This window comes from Bos indicus x Bos taurus, chromosome 9 (genome assembly GCF_003369695.1).
Source record: "Bos indicus x Bos taurus breed Angus x Brahman F1 hybrid chromosome 9, Bos_hybrid_MaternalHap_v2.0, whole genome shotgun sequence".
NCBI lineage: Eukaryota > Metazoa > Chordata > Mammalia > Artiodactyla > Bovidae > Bos > Bos indicus x Bos taurus.
The window spans coordinates 19191376-19216560 of record NC_040084.1 but is presented as its reverse complement, the minus strand read 5'-3'; the positions used below and the strand labels follow the sequence as shown (position 1 = coordinate 19216560).

Sequence of the window (25185 nt, the reverse complement as noted above, 5' to 3'; positions counted from 1 at the left end):
GAATAAATCTATGTCATTTAGTTTGCCAGGTATGAGGATGTGCATTCACATTTATAATAAGTAGTTAATCTAAAATGTGAGACTTAATAGTATTGAGTACTGCCTTGCTAGAGTTAATTGTATACAGGTTCTAGGAAAAATAAAAGATGCTGGAGGCTAAAAAAAAAAAAAAAGAGTCATTTACATTTCTGAAATGCCCATTCATATTTGTTTCCATTTTATAGTAGGTTATTAACCTTTATTTCTAGGATTTATTTACCTATTAGATAGATTAGCTCTTCACCTGTGATATGACTTAGAAACTTTTCCCCCATATTATCCCTTTTTTTTTGACTTGCTTATGTGTTTTCTCTTTTCACATAATTCTTTTTTATGCACTGGTCATTTATTTTGAATCACTATAGGGTTATAATTGGAGAAGGAAATGGCAACCCACTCTAGTATTCTTGCCTGGAGAATTCCATGGATAGAGGAGCCTGGTGGGCTACAGTCTATGGGGTTGCAAAGAGTCGGACATGACTAAGCAAGTAACTCGCACATAGGGTTATAATAGAATTCTTCCTTATTTTCATCTAACAATTTCTTAGTCTCATTTTCTATAGAATTTATACTCATATATGCTTTCCTGATGGCTCAGTGGTAAACAATATGTCTGCCAACACAAGAGAAACGGGTTCAATCCCAGGGTCTGAAAGATCCCCTGGTGAAGGAAATGGCAAACCATTCCAGTATTCTTGACTGGGAAATCCCATGGGCAGAGGAGCCTGGCAGGTTACAGTCCATGGGGTTGCAAAGAGTCAGACATGACTTAGCAACAACAACAACAATACTTGTATATACTGTGAGATGTGGCTTCAACTTAATTCTTTTCCCAAATGGCTATCCAATTGTCATGACACTATTTGTTAAGAGTTCATCTTTGGACCTTGATTTGAAATTCCGTCTTTATTGTATACTAAATTGTTTTATCTATTTGGATGTATTCCTGGTATTTCTATTTTGTTCCTCTGGTTTTCTGTCTATGTACTTGCCAATATTACATTGCTTTAACTTTTGAAACCATAAAATATATTTTAATATCTAGTGGTACTAGACCCTCCACCCTATTACTCATTTATGTTTTTCAGAGCTCTCCTTGCTATATATTGCTTTCTGCATTTTAACATTCAGAATCATTTTGTCTAGTTCTTTTAAAACTTTTTGGTATTTTTATGAAAATTATACTAAATTGATGCTTTTATAATATTTAGCTGACTTATCTAAGAATATAGTATGTGTTTCCATTTGTTCAATTTTTCCATATCTTTCAGAACATTTTACAGTTTTGTTATTGTTTTTGTATGTGATTAATCTTTCAGTCATGTCTGACTCTTTGTGACCCCATGGACTGCAGCCCACCAGGCTCCTCTGTCCATGGGATTCTCCAGGCAAGAACCCTGGAGTGGGTTGCCATGTCCTCCTCCAGGGGATCTTCCCCACCCAAGATTGAACCCAGGCCTCCTGCATTGCAGGTGGATTCTTTACTGTCTGAGCCACCAGGGAAGTCCTGTTTTTGTATAGGCTTGCACATTTCTTGTTAAGTTCATTCCTAGGTTTTAAATATTTTTGCTGCTACTGTAAATAGTAACTTTACTTTCATCATATATTTTATCTGATTATTATTTGTGTATGTAAAAGCTGCTTTTTGAGTTTTCCTGGTTTGTGATTATTTTGATAACAGTAGTTTTAGCTCTTTGGTTTCATTCCACATCTCTAATTTCTTTTTTGTTAGTGACTGCATTGTCTTTTTATCCAGCACAGTTTTATATAATAGTTGTGATAGCAGTTATACTTGTTTTGCATACGATTTTTGATAGAAATACTTCTATTGTTTTCTCTTTAAGCATGATGCTGACTTCTGGGCTGAAAAAGATTTCTTTTATCATGTTAAGCAAATAATCATACTTTCCCATTTCTCTTGAGTATTTGTAATCAAGAATGATTGTTCAGCTGTTTTCCAAGCTTTTTTGATGACTATGGATAGGATTATATGATTGTCTCTTAAGGTCTAATAATGCAGTAAATTATATTAGTATTAGTAGACTATGTTTCTATTTCTCCTTATAGGTTCTGTAATTTTTGTTTATAAAATTGCACCAGCATTATTTGGTGCATGAAAGTCTCTTAATTACATGCTTCCTGAGAATTATGCCCATTTAGGGTTAAGAAAGTCTTTTTGTGTGTGTATTGTTCACTGCTTTTTGGTATGAATTCTACCTTTTTTGATATTAAGATCCTGACCCTATTTTTATTTGGGGAAGTCTTTCCTTAGTATTTATTTTGAAATGTTCCAGATTGTTTAATTTTTTTACACTTAAAACATTATACTTATTTATTTTGGCTGCACTGGGTCTTCATTGTTATGCATGAGTCTCCCTGGTGGCTCAGATGGTAAAACGTCTGCCTACAATGCGGGAAACCCGGCTTCAATCCCTGGGTCGGGAAGATCCCCTGGAGAAGGAAATGGCAACCCACTCCAATATTCTTGCCTGAAAAATCCCGTGGACAGAAGAGCCTGGTAGACTACAGTCCATGGGGACGCAAAGAGTCGGACACAACTGAGCGACTTTCTTTCTTTCTTTCTTTTTCTTTAATTTCGGAAAGTGAGGGCTACTTTATAGTTGCAGCGTGTGGGTTTCTCAGTGTGATGGCTTCTTTTTGCAAAGCACTGGCTCTAGGGCACATGAGGCTTAGTTGCTCTGCAGCCTGTGGAATCTTCCTGGACCAAGGATTGAACCCATGTCCCCTGCGCTGGCAGGCAGGGTTTTAACCACTGGACAACCAGGGAAGTCCTAGATCATTTTGGTTTAGACCTGTGTTTTGTATAAAACATACAGTTGGGTATTATTTTGTGATCTAATCTGAAAATCTTTTAGTACATAAAGTAAATTTACATTTATTGATATTCAGATAAGCTTAATCTTTGTTCCATTGTATTATTTTATGTATTCTATTTTAGCAGTTTTTAAAATGTCTTGCATTATGTGGCCTGTTTTCTCTGCATGTAAATATGCCTCTCTGTGTGTATTTTGTCTGATATTAAGAGAGGTTTGTGGCTTTTCTTCCCCCTACTACCTAGTACTCTTACTTAATCTTCCACTACTTTGGACAATATCTACTAATTTCCTACCCCGCAGTGTTAAAAAAAAAAAAATTAGCATGTTTCTTCCCCCATCCCCTTTTCTTTTCTCCAACAAATTTTAGCTGATACTATCTTCTTGTTATATTGTTAAATGTTATTATATTTCTACTTCTTGGGTCACTGGCCTTAAATGATATCTTTTAATTCTGAACTATTACAGATGAAGAAATTAATGTTCTTATAATAGCTATTTCATTCTCCCTTCTTTCCCCAAGTTTTATTAGTTTTATCATTTCCCTAATACCAGGACATAAAACATTTACACTCTGTTATGACACCCTGCATTTGCTTTAGTCTTAATTCTAAAGTTAAATATACTCAGCACTCATAGGCATCCTTTCCTGGCAATATTCTCAGTCCTGTCTCAACCACCTGAAGTTCATCCCCCCACAGTGGGGTTCTTATTGCCACCTGACTGGTGAATTGGTTTTCAGATACCATCCTGAGGGTAAACTTTCTAGAACCTCGCTTGACCTAACTTGTATTCCTGGGAAAGGAACAAGCGAGCCTGAGACAAGAGTTTGTGTACAAGTACTTTTTTGGGAAGTGATACCAGAAGCAGGTGGACTTCCCCGGTTGGTGAGATAGTAAATAATCCCCTAGGAATGCAGGAGAGGCAGGAGATGTGGGTTCAATACTGGGTTGGGAAGATCCCCTGCAAGAGAGCATGGCAATCTACTCCCGTATTCTTGCCTGGGGAATCCCATGGACAGAGGAGCCTGGCAGGCTACAGTCCAAAGGGTCGCAAAGAGTCAGACATGACTCAAGTGACGCATGCACGCACGCACCAGGAGCAGGAGTGAGAGTCTAGGGAAAGAAGGGACATTCAACACACGTGTGCATTATTGAATTGATGATCATTATGTGAAAAGAAAGCTGAGCGCCGAAGAATTGATGCTTTTGAACTGTGGTGTTGGAGAAGACTCTTGAGAGTCCCTTGGACTGCAAGGAGATCCAACCAGTCCATCCTAAAGGAGATCAGTCCTGGGTGTTCACTGGAAGGACTGATGTTGAAGCTGAAACTCCAAAACTTTGGCCACCTGATGCAAAGAGCTGACTTCATTTGAAAAGACCCTAATGCCGGGAAAGACTGAGGGCAGGAGGAGAAGGGGACGACAAAGGATGAGATGGTTGGATGGCATTACCGACTCGATGGACATGGGTTTGGGTGGACTCCAGGAGATGGTGATGGACAGGGAGGCCTGGTGTGCTGCGGTTCATGGGGTCACAAAGAGTCGAACACGATTGAGCAACTGAACTGAACTGAACTGATGTGAAAATGGCCCTTGATTTTAGAAGGACATTCTGAGGACTGCATTGAATGTGTCATAGAATTGTCTCCCCAAAGGACAGGAGTAAGAATTTCTTCTCCACTGACTGCCAGACCCATTGGCTGAGGTCTTAACTTACCCACACGTCCTGGTTGAGAATCCATGAGTGCTGAGTATGCCCACCCTTGAGGGGCATGGCTGTCCACACAAAACAAGCTGAAGCCTGTGGGGAAATACTTGCTGAGATACAGATGGAATTAGAGGTGAAACCAAGGATGCAAGGTGCACAGGCAGCATCTGATGTAATTCATCTTAACTTTCTGAAACTGTGACTTGAATTGTCTCTTCAACTAGCAGGTTTTACTGTTGTGATTCAATTGCTAAGTTGCATCTGACTCTTTGCAACCTGTGCACTGTGGCATGCCAGGCTTCTCTGTTCTCCTCTGTCTCACTGACTTTGCTCAAATTCATGTCCATTGAGTTGGTGATGCTGTCTAAGTACCTCATTCTCTGCTGCCCTCTACTTTTGCATCTATCTTTCCCAGCATCAGAGTCTTAGTTCTGAGTCAGCTCTTTGCATCAGGTGACCCAATATATTGGAGCTTCACCTTCAGCACCAGTCCTTTCAATAAATATTCAGGGTTGACTTCCTTTAGGATTGAATAGTTTGATCTCCTTGCAGTCCAAGGGATTCGCATGAGTAATCTCCAGTGACACAATTTGAAAGCATTAATTCTTTAGTGCTCAGCCTTCTTTATGGTCCAACTCTCACATCTATACATGACTACTGGAAAAACCACAGTGTTGACTATACAGACCTTGGCTGGCAAAATGATGTCACTGCTTTTTAATATGCTGTCTAGGTTTGTCACAGCTTTTCCTTCAAGGAGGAAGCGTCTTTTAATTTCATGGCTGCAGTCATCTCCACAGTGATTTTGGAGCCCAAGAAAATAAAATATGTCACTGTTTCCACTTTCCCCCCTCCTATTTGCCATGAAGTGATGGGACTAGATGCCATGATCTTAGTTTTTTAATGTTGAGTTTCAAGCCAACTTTTTCACTCTCCTTTTTTACCCTCAGAAACTAGGATTACTTAATATTTTTAATTTATTTAAAATTTTAGTTTACTGTTATTTGTATTGGTAATTTTCAGTTTCATTTTTTACAGTCATAGGATATAGCAGGTAGAATTGTCACTTGTTGAATTTTATTGAGTTTCTATTTGGGCCTTAGTATATGAACAAATTTTGTAAATTTTCCTAAGAATACATAATAAGAATGAGTATCCTCTCTGTTCGCAGAGTACAAATTTCAACTTACCTTTTCATTTCTATTCTTATTATTTGTTCAAATTCTCTATCTCCTGTTCTACTTTTTGTCCTTTCATTAAGGATAGAAACAATGTTTAAGTATTCCTTCTAGAATGTGGTTTTGTCAATTTCTGCTTATACATTGCTTTAATGCATTTTCATTAAAGTTAATGGCCTCCATTTTGGAGGTTTGGAGGGTATAATTACCCACAGCTCTCTCTTTTCTAGTTTGTAAACTAATTGGGAAAGATACTCAGAAATCAGATTGAAATGAAATATTAACTTTGTTGTGTACTAAACTGATCTGGAAGATTTAGCTTGGATTTCTGCCAAACTGGGCTTCCCTGGTGGCTCAGATAGTAAAGAATCCACCTGCAATGCAGAAGATGCAGGGTTCGATCCCTGGGTCAGGAAGATCCCCTGGAGAAGGGAGTGGCAATGCACTCTAGTATTCTTGCCTGGAGAATTCCATGGACAGAGAAGCCTGGCGGGCTACAAGTCCATGGGGTTGACAACAGTTGGACAGGACTGAACAACTAACACTTTCACTTCTAGCCAAATTATTTCTACTACTGACTTCATTTAGTCATTAACTCAGCAGTGGCCACAGGACTGGAAAAGGTCGGTTTTCATTCCAATCCCAAAGAAAGGCAATGCCAAAGAATGCTCAAACTACCGCACAATTGCACTCATCTCACACGCTAGTAAAGTAATGCTCAAAATTCTCCAAGCTAGGCTTCAGCAGTACATGAACCGTGAACTTCCAGATGTTCAAGCTGGTTTTTGAAAAGGCAGAGAAACCAGAGATCAAATTGCCAACATCCGATGGATCATGGAAAAAGCAAGAGAGTTCCAGAAAAACATCTATTTCTGCTTTATTGACTATGCCCAAGCCTTTGACTGTGTGGATCACAATAAACTGGAAAATTTTGAAAGAGATGGGAATACCAGACCACCTGACCTGCCTCTTGAGAAATCTGTATGCAGGTCAGGAAGCAACAGTTAGAACTAGACATGGAACAACAGACTGGTTCCAAATAGGAAAAGGAGTTCATCAAGGCTGTATATTGTCACCCTGTTTATTTAACTTATATGCAGAGTACATCATGAGAAACACTGGGCTGGGTGAAGCACACGCTGAAATCAAGATTGCTGGGAAAAATATCAATAACCTCAGATATGCAGATGACACCACCCTTATGGCAGAAAGTGAAGAGGAACTCAAGAGCCTCTTGATGAAAGTGAAAGTGGAGAGTGAAAAAGTTGGCTTAAAGCTCAACATTTAGAAAACGAAGATCATGGCATCTGGTCCCATCACTTCATGGCAAATAGATGGGAAAACAATGGAAACAGTGGCTGACTTTATTTTGGGGGGCTCCAAAATCACTGCAGATGGTGATTGCAGCCATGAAATTAAAAGACACTTGCTCCTTGGAAGAAAAGCTATGACCAACCTAGACAGCATATTCAAAAGCAGAGACATTACTTTGCCAACAAAGGTCTATCTCATCAAGGCTATGGTTTTTCCAGTAGTCATGTATGGATGTGAGAGCTGGACTAAAAAGAAAGCTAAGCACTGAAGAATTGATGCTTCTGAATTGTGGTGTTGGAGAAGACTCTTGAGAGTCCCTTGGACTGCAAGGAGAAAACCAGTCCATGCTAAATCAGATCAGTCCTGAATGTTCATTGGAAGGACTGATGTTGAAACTGAAACTCCAAAACTTTGGCCACCTGATGCGAAGAGCTGACTCATTTGAAAAGACCCTGACACTGGAAAAGATTGAAGGCAGGAGCAGAAGGGGACAACAGAGGATGAGATAGTTGGATGGCATCACCGACTCAATGGAGATGAGTAAATTTCAGGAGTTGGTGATGGACAGGGAGGCCTGGCGTGCTGCAGTCCAAGAGGTTGCAAACAGTCGGACGTGACTGAGCGACTGAACTGAACTGAATGGAGTAGCCAGGATACGAAAGGCAGTGGCCCCAGGATTTCTATATTGTTGGAGTGATTTTGTATAGTGAAGTTGGCAGAGCATGGCAGGGAGCAGACCTCGAATCTGGGTCTGCAGAGCAAGCATACTGTTTCACTGTTCACTCTAGTGGCTTCAGTGGGCACCTTGCAAGGTTTCCCCAAAGCCACTCACTAATGGAATCATTCTATGGTCCAGGGAGATTTCCAAGTGGAACTCATTACAGTTTTAGGTAGGTGGCTCTAAGACATTGTGCACAGAGAGGAGTTCATGAGCGTACACTGATCCTTGTCCGATTTCACACATCATAGAAGCCATCCCTTGGAAGGGACATCAGAAAGCAAAGGAGAAAGTCCTTCTGGAGGTGGGACGCTTCTATTGTAGGGAGGGAGACAATGGCATCTCTCCTTCTGGTCATCACTGTGCAATTTTCAACAACATTAAAATCTCCCCTTTTCTCCGGATAATTATTTTTTTACCTTGAGTTTTATATATGGGGTGTTGATATCAAGACCTCCAACTTCTTTATGGTTTGCATTTCTCATGATATCTTTGTTTATCCCTTGAATTAGTTTGTGCATTCTGTATGATTTTGTTTTTGATAGATTGCTTATAAAAAGCATATAGCTGGATTTCTTTAAAAGCCAGCGTAAGTGTTTTCGGTTTTTACACTTACAACTGTCATTATCCACTTTTATTTTACATCTGTTAAATAATGCTAGAATTTCTTGGTGCTTTTTCTCCATTAGGCTTTCTCTCTCTTTTTACTTGAAAGCTATTAATCCTAATACTTTGCTGTTACTTTAGCATTAAATATGTATGTATGTTTTTATGTATCTGAATATATTTATTTTGTAAATTTTCCTTTTAGCATCAAGAATGAATCTAATCAGTGTAGAATATAAAAATTAGTATACTTTCTTCATTCCTCCTCCTCACTTCCTGCCTTCAGTCTTTCCCAGCATCAGGGTCTTTCCAGTGAGTCAGTTCTTCACATCAGGTGGCCAAAGTATGAAGAGGACAAGAGAGGATAAGATGGATGGATGGACATGAGTTTGAGCAAGGATCAGGAGTTAGTGATAGACAGGGAATCCTGGCATGCTGCAGTCCATGGGGTCACTTAGAGTTGGACACAACTGAGCGACTGAACTGAACTTCATTCCTCCTTTCCCACTTTTTAGTTTTTTGTTGAAGTATTATAGGATTTTAAATTTATACTGTTATTATTATCATCTTACTTTATCTTTCAAGACTTTTGCTTAACGTGCATTTTAAGTTTAGTAGCCATATTAACAATTATTTAGACTATTTGATTGGTTTTATAGTTTGCTGACTTTTCTTCTAAATCCTGTCTCTGCTTTTTAAATTCTGATTTTTTTGGTGCCTCAAATATTTCCCTACTATCAGATCAGATCAGTTGCTCAGTTGTGTCCGACTCTTTGCAACCCCATGAATTGCAGCACGCCAGGCCTCCCTGTCCATCACCAACTCCCGGAGTTCACTCAGACTCACGTCCATTGAGTCAGTGATGCTATCCAGCCATCTCATCCTCTGTCATCCCCTTCTCCTCCTGCCCCCAATCCCTCCCAGCATCGGAGTCTTTTCCAATGAGTCAACTCTTCACATGAGGTGGCCAAAGTACTGGAGTTTCAGCTTTAGCATCATTCCTTCCAAAGAAATCCCAGGGCTGATCTCCTTCAGAATGGACTGGTTGGATCTCCTTGCAGTCCAAGGGACTCTCAAGAGTCTTCTCCAACACCACAGTTCAAAAGCATCAATTCTTCGGGGCTCAGCCTTCTTCACAGTCCAACTCTCACATCCATACATGACCACAGGAAAAACCATAGCCTTGACTAGATGGACCTTTGTTGGCAAAGTAATGTCTCTGCTTTTGAATATGCTGTCTAGGTTGGTCATAACTTTCCTTCCAAGGAGTAAGCGTCTTTTAATTTCATGGCTGCAGTCACCATCTGTAGTGATTTTGGAGCCCAGAAAAATAAAGTCTGACACTGTTTCCACTGTTTCCCCATCTATTTCCCATGAAGTGGTGGGACCAGATGCCATGATCTTCGTTTTCTGAATGTTGAGCTTTAAGCCAACTTTTTCACTCTCCACTTTCACTTTCATCAAGAGGCTTTTGAGTTCCTCTTCACTTTCTGCCATAAGGGTGGTGTCATCTGCATATCTGAGGTTATTGATATTTTTCCCAGCAATCTTGATTCCAGCTTGTGTTTCTTCCAGTCCAGCGTTTCTCATGATGTACTCTGCATATAAGTTAAATAAACAGGGTGACAATATACAGCCTTGATGAACTCCTTTTCCTATTTGGAACCAGTCTGTTGTTCCATGTCCAGTTCTAACTGTTGCTTCCTGACCTGCATACAAATTTCTCAAGAGGCAGATCAGGTGTTCTGGTATTCCCATCTCTTTCAGAATTTTCCACAGTTTATTGTGATCCACACAGTCAAAGGCTTGGGCATAGTCAATAAAGCAGAAATAGATGTTTTTCTGGAACTCTCTTGCTTTTTCCATGACCCAGCGGATGTTGGCAATTTGATCTCTGGTTCCTCTGCCTTTTCCAAAACCAGCTTGAACATCAGGAAGTTCACGGTTCACATATAGCTGAAGCCTAGCTTGGAGAATTTTGAGCATTACTTTACTAGCGTGTGAGATGAGTGCAAATGTGCAGTAGTTTGAGCATTCTTTGGCATTGCTTTAAGAATAGTTACTAGGACTATATTTTTTACATCAAATTGAAGTGCACTAGTGGAGAAGGCAATGGCACCCCACTCCAGTACTCTTGCCTGGAAAATCCCATGGACAGAGGAGCCTGGTGCACTGCAGTCCATGGGGTTGCAAAGAGTCAGCTACAACTGAACGACTTCACTTTCACTTTTCATTTTCATGCACTGGAGAAGGAAATGGCAACCCACTTCAGTGTTCTTGGCTGTTCTTGGCTGGCAGTCCTGGTGGGCTGCCGTGTATGGGGTCGCAAAGAGTCGGACACGGCTGAAGTGACTTAGCAGCAGCATTTCCCAAATAATGACTGTCACTCTGTGAGTTTGGGAAATACCAGGGTCAACAAAATTAAGCATGCTTCCTTATTGTAAGCTTCTCAGAGTCTGTACTGTGTAATTACATATTATGAATCTTTACATGGAACACACATCATTTCCAAAACTTGATACCACTCCAATTCTCTTGCTGTTTAGTATTAGAGAGAAGAACTATTATTCTCATTCAAATCTCCTCCCCTTAGTAACTTCTTTTTTTGCCTAGATTTTCTTTCTTTATTACTGAAATAAAAATATCAACAGGCCATGTTAACTGACAGTGTCTCCTATTTTTCCTGGTACTCAGTGTATCAGACAGAGTTTAGCATAAGACAGAAACCACTCTAGAGACTTTGAACAGAATGGATTTAATACTGGGAATGAAGTGCTTGGGCTTCCCTGGTGGCTCAGATGGTAAAAAATCTACCTGCAGTGCAGGAGAGGTGGGTTTGATCCCTGGGTTAGGAAGATCCCCTGGAGGAGGGCATAGCAACCCACTCCAGTATTCTTGTCTGCAGAATCCCACAGACAGAGGAGTCTGGAGGGATACAGCCCATGGGGTCATGAAATGGGACATGACTGAGTGACACAGCACAGCACATATGAAGTGCTTATGAAAACAGAAGAACTGGAGGAGTGAGGCCGAGACTGGACTCCTACAACTCACTCCCAAAATACTGCCTGACTCATCACTGCACAGTCAGGGGCTCCCTCTGACTTCAAGAATGCATTATCAGGGACTTCTCCAGTGGTCCAGTGGTTAAGACTCTGCCTTCCAATACAGTAAGTGCGGTTCGATCCCTGGTTGGGAGCTAAGATCCCACAGGCCTCACAGTCAAAAAATCAGAACATAAACAACAGAAGCAGTACTGTAACACATTCATAAAGACTTTAAAAATGGTCCACATTTTAAAAAAAAAAGAAAGGAAAAACAACAACAACAACAAAGGAACGAGTTATTGCTGCTGCAGTCAGGGAATTAAAAGCTGGTTTTGGAATACCATCACCTCGATTGCTGGACCCTGGAGCCCAGAGTTCAGTTCCTGCTGCCTCAGCAGTAACTGGAAGCCGCACATAGGGTTTCCACAGTCTTGGCTGCCAGCAGAAAAAAACGAAGTGCCCCAAACTGAGAGAAGGTAGCTTTCACTTCATTGCATCCAGAACCCTGCTGCTGCTGCTGCTAAGTCGCTTCAGTCGTGTCTGACTCTGTGCGACCCCATAGATGGCAGCCCGCCAGGCTCCCCCGTCCCTGGGATTCTCCAGGCAAGAACACTGGAGTGGATTGCCTTTCCTTATCCAATGCATGAAAGTGAAAAGTGAAAGTGAAGTCGCTCAGTCCTGTACGACTCTTCACGACCCCATGGACTGCAACCTACCAGTCTCCTCTGTCCATGGGATTTTCCAGGCAACAGTACTGGAGTGGGGTGTCATTGCCTTCTCCGATCCAGAACCCTAGGTACATGCAAGTCTGGGGAATGTCATCTTTAGCTTTCTAGTCTTTGGAACTCAGGAAACTGATGGGTCCTGACCGGTGGAATCTTATACAGCTGGAGTGAGCCAGTCTAACGGAGGCCAAATGCCTCCAGGGATTGACCCTGTAACCTGTACAACTGCAGAAAATGTCCTCAGGATTTATTTTCATTCTCTTTATCAGCAGGCTCAGAAAGCAATTGTTTGCAGTGCATATTCTGACCCAAGGCTCATTTGGTAATGGGCCCACTGACCCCTACCAGCTCTTTCTTCCTCATCCCGTCTTACATGTGTGTGCTCAGTTGCTCGGTTGTGTCCGACTCTGTGCGACTCTATGGACTGCAGCCCGCCAGGCTCTTCTGTCTGTGGGATTATCCAGGCAAGAATGGAACAAGTTGCCATTTCCTCCTCCAGGGGATCTTCCCGACCCAGGGATTAAACCTACATCTTCTGTGTCTCCTGCATTGGCAGGATTCTTTACAACTAGCAACACTGGGAAGCCTCCATCCTATCTCACTGCACTTCAAATCTATCCCAAACTGTTCCTACTCTTCTGGTCACCAAAGCAATGCACAAATCCAGCAAAACAGAAGTAAAATGTATGAAAATAATTACCCCATTATCCACAAGAAACATCATGAATGACTCTATAATTGAATGACTACGGTGTGCCGGCAGAAGGTTCCCATATATACAGGACACAATCCTTTATCTAACTGATGCAGTGCCCACACCCTGTCACTCTGTACTTCCAGCCCAACACAGAGCAGAATCCTAGTATCAGGGCCAGTTTTCCTGAACAGCCAAAAGACCTGTGATGTATTCCTGAACATCCTACAGGAGATCTGAAAAGGTACACATTTACTCACTGCTTTTCATCACCTACCCCTAAAAGCCACAAGAAAATGCTATCCTTTTCAGCCCCAAATTCTTACCAAGACAGTGAACACTTCACGATGCTGTCTCCAGAAAGATCTTGGAGAGGGGAGACCAAGGGGAAGTTACTTTCGATCTCTTCTCATTAGTGTTCGTCCCTTTTTCAGATTGCATCATGGAAATCAAGTGCAGGAAAGAAAGAAGATGGGTATATGACAGAAAGCAAAGAGCACTGCTCACACAGTGGAGCCAAGTGTTGTCAGCCGGCCAAGTGTCCTCAAACCCAATCATTTAATTTCTGCCTTGGTTTCCTAGCAGCGCGGTAGGGATAATAATCTTTGCTCTTCTACCTTGTGGAGTTGCAGTCCATGCCATGTTCGAGCAGGACAACCATACCAAGCAGTATAATAATAATCATTCACAAGACAAGGCAGAACTGGTTTGTGACAGTGAGAAGAACCACTCCCAGTGGTTATGGAGTCAGTAGCATGGGGGTTCCCTGGTGGCTCAGACGGTAGAGAGCTTGCCTGCAATGCAGGAGACCCAGGTTCTATCTCTGAGCCAGGAAGATCCCCTGGAGAAAGGAATAGCAACCCACTTCAGCACTCTCAGCTGGATAATTCCACAGACAGAGAAGCCTGACAGGCTAAGTCCATGGGGTCACACAGTCAGACACGACTGAGCAAGTAACACACACAGTAACTTACCAGCCCCCTCTCCCACCCTCCCTGCTCAGGGCTGCAGGCTCTGACCTCAGACAGAGTTTAGTGCATAAAACAGAAATTACTGTGGACTTCTCTGGTGGTCCAGTGGCTACGACTCCATGCTCCCAATACACAGGGCCTGGTTCAGTATCTGGTCAGAAAACTAGTTTCCACTTGTTGCAACTAAAAACTGATTCCACATGCCACAACTAAAAGAGCTTTCATGCTGCAACTAAGACCCAGCAGAGCCAAAAAAATAAATATTAAAAGAAAAAGTACTGCTTCTGTTCACTGGCCAAGGCACTGAAGGCAGACAGCTTCCAGCCCTCAGTTGTACTTAGACTGTTTCTTGGTTAGAAGCGTTCTTGCTCACCCATCCAGAAACCCCCATGAGCAGAAACTCCATCAAGAGCCATTTTGTTTTTCCCTAAGTGGAGGCTTGGTTCCAGAAATGAATTCTGAAAATGCTGGGAGAAGGCTGCCCACATCCCACCCACACTGAGATGGGCAGTCAGAACCAGGGAGCTCTATGATCCGGGTCCTGCCAGCTACTGTGTTGGGCGGTAGTGGTGATATACCCTTAGAAGTACATCTTCAGCACCTACATTAAAATAGCCTCCAAATTGAAAAGGATAAGTCATAGGAGGAGGGGGTTTCGTGTAACCTCCTGCCCTGGAGATTTAAAGAAATCTATAGTTCCCAGAATATGCCTTTTCCAAGAGCTATTTGGAAGGGAAACAGAAATGAACATTTAAAACCCCTTTTAACTCTAGCCTGTGAAGTTCAAATGCATTCTAGGAGGCCCGTGAGTCAATGTAGTGCTGTAAGTGAGCCATTGGCTCCTGGTAGCTTCCACACACCTGCTGCTCTGATGATATACCTTTTGGCTTCAGTCATAGTTTGGGGAACCTGCTAAGAATGACTCTAATTGCTGTAATTCTCCAGTCAAATGAATCACATCTAATTAAGATGGTACTTGCTCTACTAACCATGGGCTTCCCTGGTGGCTCAGTTGGTAAAGAATCTGCCTGCAATGTTTGATCACTGGGTTGGGAACACCCCCTGGAGGAGGGCGTGGCAACCCACTCCAGTACTCTTGTCTGGAAAATTCTGATGGAGAGAGGAGTCTGGTGGGCTGCGGTCCATGGGGCTGCAAAGAGTCAGACACAACTGGGTGACTAAGCATACACACTTACTACTAACCACAGCCATCTCTCCTGAACCGCCCCAAAAGGTGGGGGACAGCTCTGCTGTGGCTGATGGATCATCTTAGCAGATTTTTAATTTCCTCTCATCTTTAACCTCACATATCTCCAGGTGTTTTAATATTCTAATCAATAAGTAGCAAAAAGGATGATGAGAAATTAAATGCTTATGTGGTTTCTTTCATAGAATAGGCTCTGTTACTGTAAGAGTTGACCTGCTCACATCACAAGGTCAGTGGGAGGCTCAATGCAGTCTTATATTTGGATGTGCCAGGTCTCACCTGCTAAAGGTGTATGTGCTGAGTGCCAACCTCACCGTGATCTTTATCGGCTGACAAAACTGAACATGAAGACTGAAGCAGCAAGTTGTGGAGTGCATTTGTGAGTGAGAGAGCAAGGACCCACTCATGTGCACGAGGGAGATGTGGCCTTGGGATAGGAGTGCAGTCCGCTTGCCTACTTTGATGACAGGGAAGACAATGAAAAGATCAAGCCCTGACCCTTTGGAGTGGAAGCACATGTGCACGAGGGAGATGTGGCCTTGGGATAGGAGTGCAGTCCGCTTGCCTACTTTGATGACAGGGAAGACAATGAAAAGATCAAGCCCTGACCCTTTGTAGTGGAAGCACTACACTACCAGAGAACTAACCCCAGGGAGTACCAAATAGTGAGAACTCACACTAAGGAAACCACTTGAATACAAGACCTGGCATCACCTAACCACCAGCAGCACCCTGTACAGGACACCTCATCTAAACAACAAACAAAACAAATACAAACCCAATCATCAGTAGACAGGATCACCACCTCATTCAGCCTTGCCCAACAGAGGAAGAACAAGCAAACAAAAATAAAAAGTCAGCACAAATCTCACCCTATACGAAGCTTACACAAACCACTGGACCAAACTTAGGAAGGCAGAAACCAAAAGGAAGAAAGAATTCAACCTTGAAGCCTGGGAAAAGGAGACCTCAAACACAATAAGTTAAAAAAAAAAAAAAAAAATATATATATATATATATATATATATATATATATATATATATATATATATATATATATAAATGAAAAGGCAGAGAAATATTGCATCAACAAAGGAACAAATTAGAAACACAGAAATTCAAATAACTGAAGAGGAATTAGGCAAAGTACCTGAAAAGTAATTCAGAATCATGATAGTAAAGATGGTCAAAAGCCTTGAAAACAGAATAGAGAAAATGCAAGAATCAATTAACAAAGATCTAGAAGAATTAAAGAATAGACACACAGAGAAAAACAACACAGCTACTAAAATTAAAAATACTCTGGAAGGAATCAATAGCAGAATATCTGAAGCAGAAGAATGAATTAGTGAGCTGGAAGATGAAATGCTTGAAATAACTTCTGAAGAGCAGAATAAAGTAAAAAGGATGAAAAGAACTGAGGATAGTCTCAGAGACCTCTGGGACAATATCAAGTGCACCAACATTCAAATTATAGGGGTCCCAGAAGAAGAAGAGTAAAAAAGAAAGGGTATTAGAAAATTTTTGAAGAGATTAGAGTTGAAAATTTCCCCAACATGGAAAAGGAAATAGTCAATCAAGTCCAAGAGGCACAAAGAGTGCCATACAGGATAAACCCAAGGAGAAACATGCCAAGACACATACTAATCAAACTAACAAAGACTAAACATGAAGAAAGAATATTAAAAGCAGCAAGGGAAAAGCAACAAGTAACATACAAGGGAAATCCCATATGCTTAACAGTTGATATTTCAACAGAAGCTCTGCAAGCCAGAAGGGAATGGCAGGATATATTTAAAGTACTGAAAGGAAAAATCTACAACCAAGATTACTGTACCTGGCAAGGATCTCATTCAAAATTGATGAAGAAATACAAAGCCTTTCAGACAAGCAAAAGTTAAGAGAATTCAGTACCACCAAACCAGCTTTACAACAAATGTTAAAGGGACTTATATAGTCAAGAAATACAAGAGAAGGAAAAAGATCTACAAAATCAACCCCAAACTGCCGGGAGCCGGCATATTGCATATTGAGTGCATATTGCATATTGAGTGCAGCACTTTCCACAGCATCATCTTTCAGGATCTGGAATAGCTCAAGTGGAATTCTATCACTGCCGGGAGCCAGCGTGAGGAACTCCGCCCATGACAAGGGTCATGAGGAAGGAGGCTCGGCATACGCAAAGGCGGGATCAAGCTTCAGGAGTCCCCCTGGAAATTCTCGAGCATCTACCCCCAAAACCAGAGTCTGCCTACTTTCTGCTTTGTGCTTTCACCTACACCTCTGACTTTACGGGGGGCTGTCCCCCACTACCTCTCTCTGAAAAAAGAGTTAGCTTACAGTTCCAGTTAATAATTCCTGGATGTGACAGTGTTTAACCTACAAACTCCTTTGGAAATCCTCTAGCCTGCCTGAATAGGTTTTTCCGGCCACATGTGATTGCTCAGAGCCTCCCAACTGTGAGAGGCATGAGATGTTCTAAACTGTCCAAATACAGATTCCTTTGAGCAGTTAAAAGATTGATTAGAAATTGTATTGGTGAAGGGATTTTCACTTGTTGGGCCAATGTTTGCTGCTAAGTTTCCATATCCCTTACCTGCTGTGTCCCTGGCAGTGTATTGATTAATAGAATTGGTGTAAGTAGTAGCTTTAATGTTTGTAACCTGGGACCCTTGAGTTAATTCTTTTTCTTGTTATAGCCCACCACACTTTTGCTCTGTAGGAATGCAACTTTATCTAATGCTTTTGGAGGGTGGCTCCTGACCAATCACCTTTAGAGAAAAATAAGTTTTCTGAAGAAAGGGTCTTAAAATGTTAACAGGCCTCTGGGCCAGAAGATGATGCAAATCACCTAAGCTTTTTCATATGATAAGTTTGCAGGAAGAAAGCCTGGCTTCGATTAGGACCAAGAGCTGCTGTCCTTGCATGACTCCACCCCTTCCCCCATTATCCTCTATGCACAATTTAAGGTATAAAAACTACTTTGGAAAATAAAGTGCGGGCCTTGTTCACGAAACTTGGTCTCCCCATGTCGTTCTTTCTCTCACCTTCTGGCTGAATTATTCAGCCTCTTTTCTCCACTGAATTTCCTCACTGAGCTATCCTTATTCTATTACTCTTTATATCCTTAATTGACGTTTAATTAAGCAGTTGTTTCCTGATCCTCGCCGACGCCGTCCCCGCTTCGAATTCCCTGGATCCACCGGGGCTGGACCCCGGCACCCAACAATTAAGAAAATGGCAATAGGAACATATATATCAATGATTACTTTAAATGTAAATAGATTAAATGCTCCAACCAAAAGACACAGGCTGGCTGAATGGATACAAAAACAAGACACATATATATGCTGTCTACAAGAAACCCACTTTAAATCTAAAGACACATATAGACTGAAAGTGAGAGGATGGAAAAATATATTCCATGTAAATGGGAAGCAAAAGAAAGCTGGAGTAGCAATCCTCATATCAGACAAAATAGACCGTAAAATAAAGAAGATTACAAGAAATAAGGAAGGACACTACATAATGATCAAGGGATCAATCCAAGAGGAAGACCTAACAATTGTAAATATCTATGCACCCAACATAGGAGCTCCTCAATACATAAGACAAACACCAAGAGACATAAAAGGAGTAATTGACAGTAACACAATAAAAATAGACTTTAACACCCCACTCACACCAATGGACAGATAATCAAAACAGAAAATTAATAAGGAAACACAAGTCTTAAATGATGTAGTAGATGAGATGGATCTCATTGATATATTCAGGACATTCCATCCAAATGCAGAAGAATACACCTTCTTCTCAAGTGCACATGGAACATTCTCCAGGATAGACCACATCTTGGGTCACAAATCAAACCTCAGTAAATTTTTAAAAGTTGAAATCATATCAAGTATCTTCTCTGACAACAATGCTATGAGACTAGACACCAGTTACAAGGAAAAAACTGTAAGAAACACAAACACATGGAGATTAAACACCATGTTTCTAAATAACCAACAGGTTACTGAAGAAATCAAAAGGGAAATAAAAAAAATTTCTAGAAAGAAATGACAATGAAAACATGACAACTCAAAACCTACGGGATGCAGCAAAAGCAGTTCTAAGAGGGAAGTTTATATCAATACAACCCTACTTCAAGAAACAAGAAAAACATCAAATAGACAACTTCACTTTACACCTAAAACAACTGGAAAAAGAAGAACAAAAAAACCCCAACATTAGTAGAAGGAAAGAAATCATAAAGGTCAGAGCAGAAATAAAAGAAAAAGAAATGAAAGAAACAATAGTAAAGATTAATAAAACTAAAAGCTGGTTCTTTGAGAAGATAAACAAAATTGACAAACCTTTGGCCAGACTCATCAAGAAAAGAAGAGAAAAGAAATCAACAAAATTAGAAATGGAAAAGGAGAGGTTACAACAGACAATGCAGAAATAAAAAGGATTATAAGAGATTATTATGAACAACTATAGGGCAATAAAATGGATAACCTGGAAGAAATGGACAAGTTCTTAGAAAAGTTCAATCTTCCAAGACTGAACCAGGAAGAAATAGAAATTATGAACAACACAATTACAAGCACTGAAATGGAAACTGTGATCAAAAATCTCCCAAAAAAAAAAAGCCCAGGACCAGACGGCTTCACAGGAGAATTCTATCAAATACTTATAGAAGAGCTAATGCCTATCCTTATAAAACTCTTTCAAAAATTGCAGAGGAAGGAACACTTTCAAACTCATTCTACAAGGCCACCATCACCCTGATACCAAAACCAGACAAAGACAACACACACACAAAAAAACTAGAGACCAACATCCCTGATGAACATAGATGCACAAATCCTCAACAAAATTTTAGCAAACAGAATTCAGCAACACACCAAAAAGCTCATACACCATGATCAAGTTGGGTTTATTCCAGGGATGCAAGGATTCTTCAATAAATGGAAATCAATCATGAAAGATAAAAAACATATGATACACTCAATAGATGCAGAAAAAGCCTTTGACAAAATTCAGCACCCATTTATGATTAAAACTTTTCAAAAAATGGGCATGGAAGGAACCTACCTCAACATAGTAAAGGCCCTATATAAGCCTACAGCAAACATTATTCTCAATGGTGAAAAACTGAAAGCATTCTCCCTAAGATCAGGAACAAGACAAAGGTGCCCACTTTCCCCACTATTATTCAATATAGTTCTGGAAATCCTGTCTACAGCAATCAGAGAAGAAAAAGAAACAAAGGAATCCAGATTGGAAAAGAAGAAGTAAAGCTCTCACTATTTGCAGATGGCATGATACTGTACATAGAAAACCCTAAAGATAGTATCAGAAAATTAGAGCTAACCAGCGAATTTAGCAAAGTTGCAGGATACAAAATCAATACACAGAAATCACTTGCATTTCTCTATACTAACAATGAAAAATCAGAAAGAGAAATTAAGGAATCAATCCTATTCACCATTGCAACAACAAGAATTAAATATCTAGGAATAAACTTAACTAAGGAGGCAAAAGAACTACACACAGAAAATTATAAAACACTAATGAAAGAAATCAAAGACTACATAAACAGATGGCGGGATATTCCATGTTCCTGGGTAGGAAGAATCAATATTGTGAAAATGACTATACTACCAAATGCAATCTACAGATTCAGTGTGATCCCTATCAAATTACCAATGGCATTTTTCACAGAACTAGAACAGAGAATTTCACAATTCATATGTAAGCACAAAAGACCTCAAAGAGCCAAAGCAATCTTGAGAAAGAAGAATGGAGCTTGAGGAATCAACCTTCCTGACTTCAGATTATACTACAAAGCTACAGTCGTCAAGACAGTACAGTCCTGGCACAAAAACAGAAACATAGAAAAATGGAACAAGATAGAAAGCCCAGAAATAAACCCATGCACCTATGGGTACCTTATTTTTGACAAAGGAGGCAAGAATATACAATGGGGCAGCGACAGCCTCTTCAATAAATGGTGCTGGGAAAACTGGACAGCTCCATGTAAAAGAATGAAATTAGAACACTTCCTAACACCATGCACAAAGATAAACTCAAAATGGATTAAAGACCTAAACGTAAGACCAGAAACTATAAAACCCTTAGAGGAAAGCATAGGCAGAATACTTAATGACATAAATCAAAGCAAGATCCTCTATGACCCACCTCCTAGAATAATGGAAATAAAAATAAAAATATACAAGTGGGACCTGATTAAACTTAAAAGCTTTTGCACAGCAAAGGAAACTATAAACAAGGTGAAACGACAACCCTCAGAATGGGAGGAAATAATAGCAAATGAAACAATGGACAAAGGATTAATTTCTAAAATATACAAGCAGCTTATACAACTCAATACCAGAAAAACAAACAACCCAATCAAATAGTGGGAAAAACACTTAAACAGACATTTCACCAAATAAGACACACAGATGGCTAACAAACACATGAAAAGATGCTCAGTATCGTTCATTATTAGAGAAATGTAAATCAAAACTACAATGAGATATCACCTCATACTGGTCAGAATGGCCATCATCAAAAAGTCTACAAACAATAAATGCTAGAGAGGGTGTGAAGAAAAGGGAACACTCTTGCACTGTTGGTGGGAATGTAAATTGATACAGCCACTATGGAAGACAGTATGGAGATTCTTTAAAAAACTAGGAATAAAACCACCATATGACCCAGCAATCCCACTTGTAGGCATACACCCTGAGGAAACCAAAATTGAAAGAGACACACGTATCCCATTGTTCATTGCAGCACTGTTTACAACAGCTAGAACATGGAAGCCACCTAGACGGCCATCGACAGATGAATGGATAAAGAAATTTTGGTACATATACACAATGGAATATTATTCAGCCATAAAAAGGAATGCCTTTGAGTCAGTTCTAATGAGGTAGATGAACCTAGAACCTATTATACAGAGTGAAGTGAGTCACAAAGAGAAAGATAAATATCATATTCTAATGCATATATACAGAATCTATAAAAATGATACTGAAGAATTTACTTACAGGGCAGCAGTGGAGAAACAGACATGGAGAATAGACTTATGGACATGGGGAGAGGGGAGGAGAGGGTGAGACGTATGGAAAGAGTAACATGGAAACTTACATTACCATATGTAAGATAGACAGCCAACAAGAATCTGCTATATGGCTAAGAAACTCAAACAGGGGCTCTGTATCAACCTAGAGGGGTGGGATGGGGAGAGAGATGGGAGGGAAACTCAAAAGGGAGGGGATATATGTACACCTATGGCTGATTCAGGTTGTTGTTGACAGAAAACAACAAAATTCTGTAAAGCAATTATCCTTCAATAAAAAATAAATTAAAAAAAAAAGACTGAAGCAAAGTTTTCAAAACACACATAACACTATGTGTAGTTTTGGCCACAGAAGAAATGAAATATTTTGAACTTTATCCTCAGCCATCTCAGAATGACAATAACCTGCTTCAGCAATTTATATCTGGGATTCACATCTCCTGTACTTATTGATTTTTAATGTCTCTAGGGCAGATATTAATCTCCAAAGCTTATCCCACTCCTAATCAATAGTAACAATACAAAATTGTGCCCAATATTTCTTGTAACATTATCAAGTCATTTGTGACTAATTCCCTGTGTATCATGCAAGATAGAAGAAAGACGAAAGATTAAATCACAAAATTAGATAGATACAAATCCATAAATGTTTCATATCACTATTTTCTTTTAATTTATGTGTGTTTTAACCAGACAAGACTGTCTGTCCCCTTTGAATACAGCTGATTTGGCTGTCTTCCCAATATACAGGTTCTACGAGTTGGCCCAGGGCAAAAAGCTGATGAGGCTTCCTTGGAACTCGGTCCTACACACTTTTTCCTTTCAGGTAGCACACCTTCCCACCAAGACACATACCTGGATTCCCTGCAGAAACTGTCACTTTTTCCCTTCCCGGGAACCTTCCACCAGGATGGTGACAACAGATCACAGTGAGCAGAAGAATGGTCTATCTGCTCCAACAGTCCCTAACTGGGGTGGGCAGTTCCCTAAGACACTTATGACAAGGGCTGGCCTGCATTCTTTTTATAATTTTGAATTCATTTTTGGATTTACAATTGAGTAACATTTTAGCAGAATGGCTGCTGAATTAAACCTGGATATGGAATGTACCTCACATGGATTTCCTTTAGAGGGCACTATTGATTCTCTGGAACCATGGAAACCTTCAGGTTTCCTTGGTAAAGATGGCCAATTTGAAATCATATTGGGTTTCATTATCTACTCATGCAGGGAATAGTAGTACGATACTCATTACCAAATATATACTTTCAAAAGATTGTCCATGTGCAGAACATTTCAGAAGCTAAACCAGAAAACTGGTTGTCAGGAGAAGTCATCAATATAACACTTATAGTTCTATATTTGGAAACATCAACTGGTCTATTTGCTTTTGAAAATTCTTTAAATGGAAATTTCCTTTTATCTGGTGATGCGAAACAATCAATTCAGTCTTTTGTCTAGGAAGACAAATTAGCACCTTTTATGAAACTAATGTTTCATTCTAGAAATGGATAATTATTAACATATTTTTGGAAGAAACCATATTTATGGTATTTTCATTCAGATATTAAAGACTGGAGATAAGTTTACTCAGATTCGTTCTTCAAATTTCTTGTGTTTCATAGCCTCTGCCAATTCAGACTTTTGATAAAGGCCATGGGGAAAAATTTTCTTTTCTTTTTTCACTCTTTAAAGTGAACAGAAATATAAATTTGTAAGCTAGTTCATTGCAGTCTGTAATTTCAAAATAATAGGAAATTGAAACTAGTTTAAAGCTCAGAAACACAATTTTTCAGACTATAAAATACATTCATGCCACCATCTACCAGAGTTCACTTACCTTTCATAGCCTAAGATACTATTTCAACACATGGGCCTTGTATAGTAATTTTTCATTACTTTACCAATATTCTGGGATAGTAATGGGTAGTAATTCCACAAGTGTTTTGCAAAAATTAAATAAATAAAAATGTCATTCATGTATGTAATAAAAATAAGAGAAAAAGTGGTGGATCTTCAAAATTTAAATATAAGTTAATCAGACCAGCCTTTAAGACTCTTCCCAGGATGGTTCTAGTCTGTCTTCCCAGCCTCAGCTTTCCCTACCAGTAACCTAAGTTCCCAGCAAAAGGCACCACCTACTATTACCTGGACATTCATGCTTTTCCATATTCCTGCCTTTATTCACCCAGAGTCTTTCACTAGAAATGTATTCTCTCTTTCAACTGCCACCCCAGACCCAACAGAATCCCAGTCCTTTGAGTGCCATTTTGAATACCCCTAATTGAAGGAAAGGTTTCCTAATTGACTCAGTGGTAAAGAAATCTGTTTGCAATGCAGGCAGTTCAATCCCTGGGTTCGATTGCTGGGCCAGAAAGATCCTCTGGAGAAGGAAACAGCAACCCACTCCAGTTTTCTTGCCTGGGAAATTCACGGACAGAGGAGCCTGCTGGGCTACAGTCCATCAGGTCACAGAGTCAGATGCTACTTAGCGACTGAACAACAAGAACAACATTCAAATGAGCTCCCTTCAGAAGTGGTCTACCCATCCTGTGAATTTCCCTAGCTAGTCAGGTATCATTTCCATGTGAGATTTTTTATCAATTTTTTGTATTTAAGTGGTTTAGGTGGTCATTTCATCACTTTGCTAAACTCCAAATTTTTTAGAGTTCATTTCAGGATCTGTACCAAACTAAGTGTCCAACATGTGGTAAGAACTCACTACAGTAAGTCCCCTAAATACTAACCTTCAAGTTTTGAACTTTAAAAGACAGAAACATGTGTTGGCATATCCAATCATGTAAATTAGTTCACATCTCTGGCATACAACGTCACAGGGGCGCATCCTTTACAAGTAGTCGTACTTCTGTGTACTTTACTGTACAGAACTGTATAGAGTACAGTATCAAGCCCAGGATGTCTGGAAGCAAGCGTAAAAGTGAGGCACTATAACTTGTACTGCTAAGAAGCACCAAGTGGTAACGATGGAAACATAAGTAAAAAAAAAAAAAAAATTGAGAGAATGGAGCAAGGCAAAAAGATGGTAGACATTGCTCATTCTTATG

At 40.1% G+C, this 25185-nt stretch overlaps 1 long non-coding RNA gene across 1 annotated transcript in view; it reads right to left on the bottom strand.

Annotated features, from left to right (window-relative positions):
• LOC113898114 overlaps positions 1–25185 on the bottom strand; it is an 81704-nt gene that overhangs the window by 20418 nt on the left and 36101 nt on the right. The window lies entirely within an intron of this gene.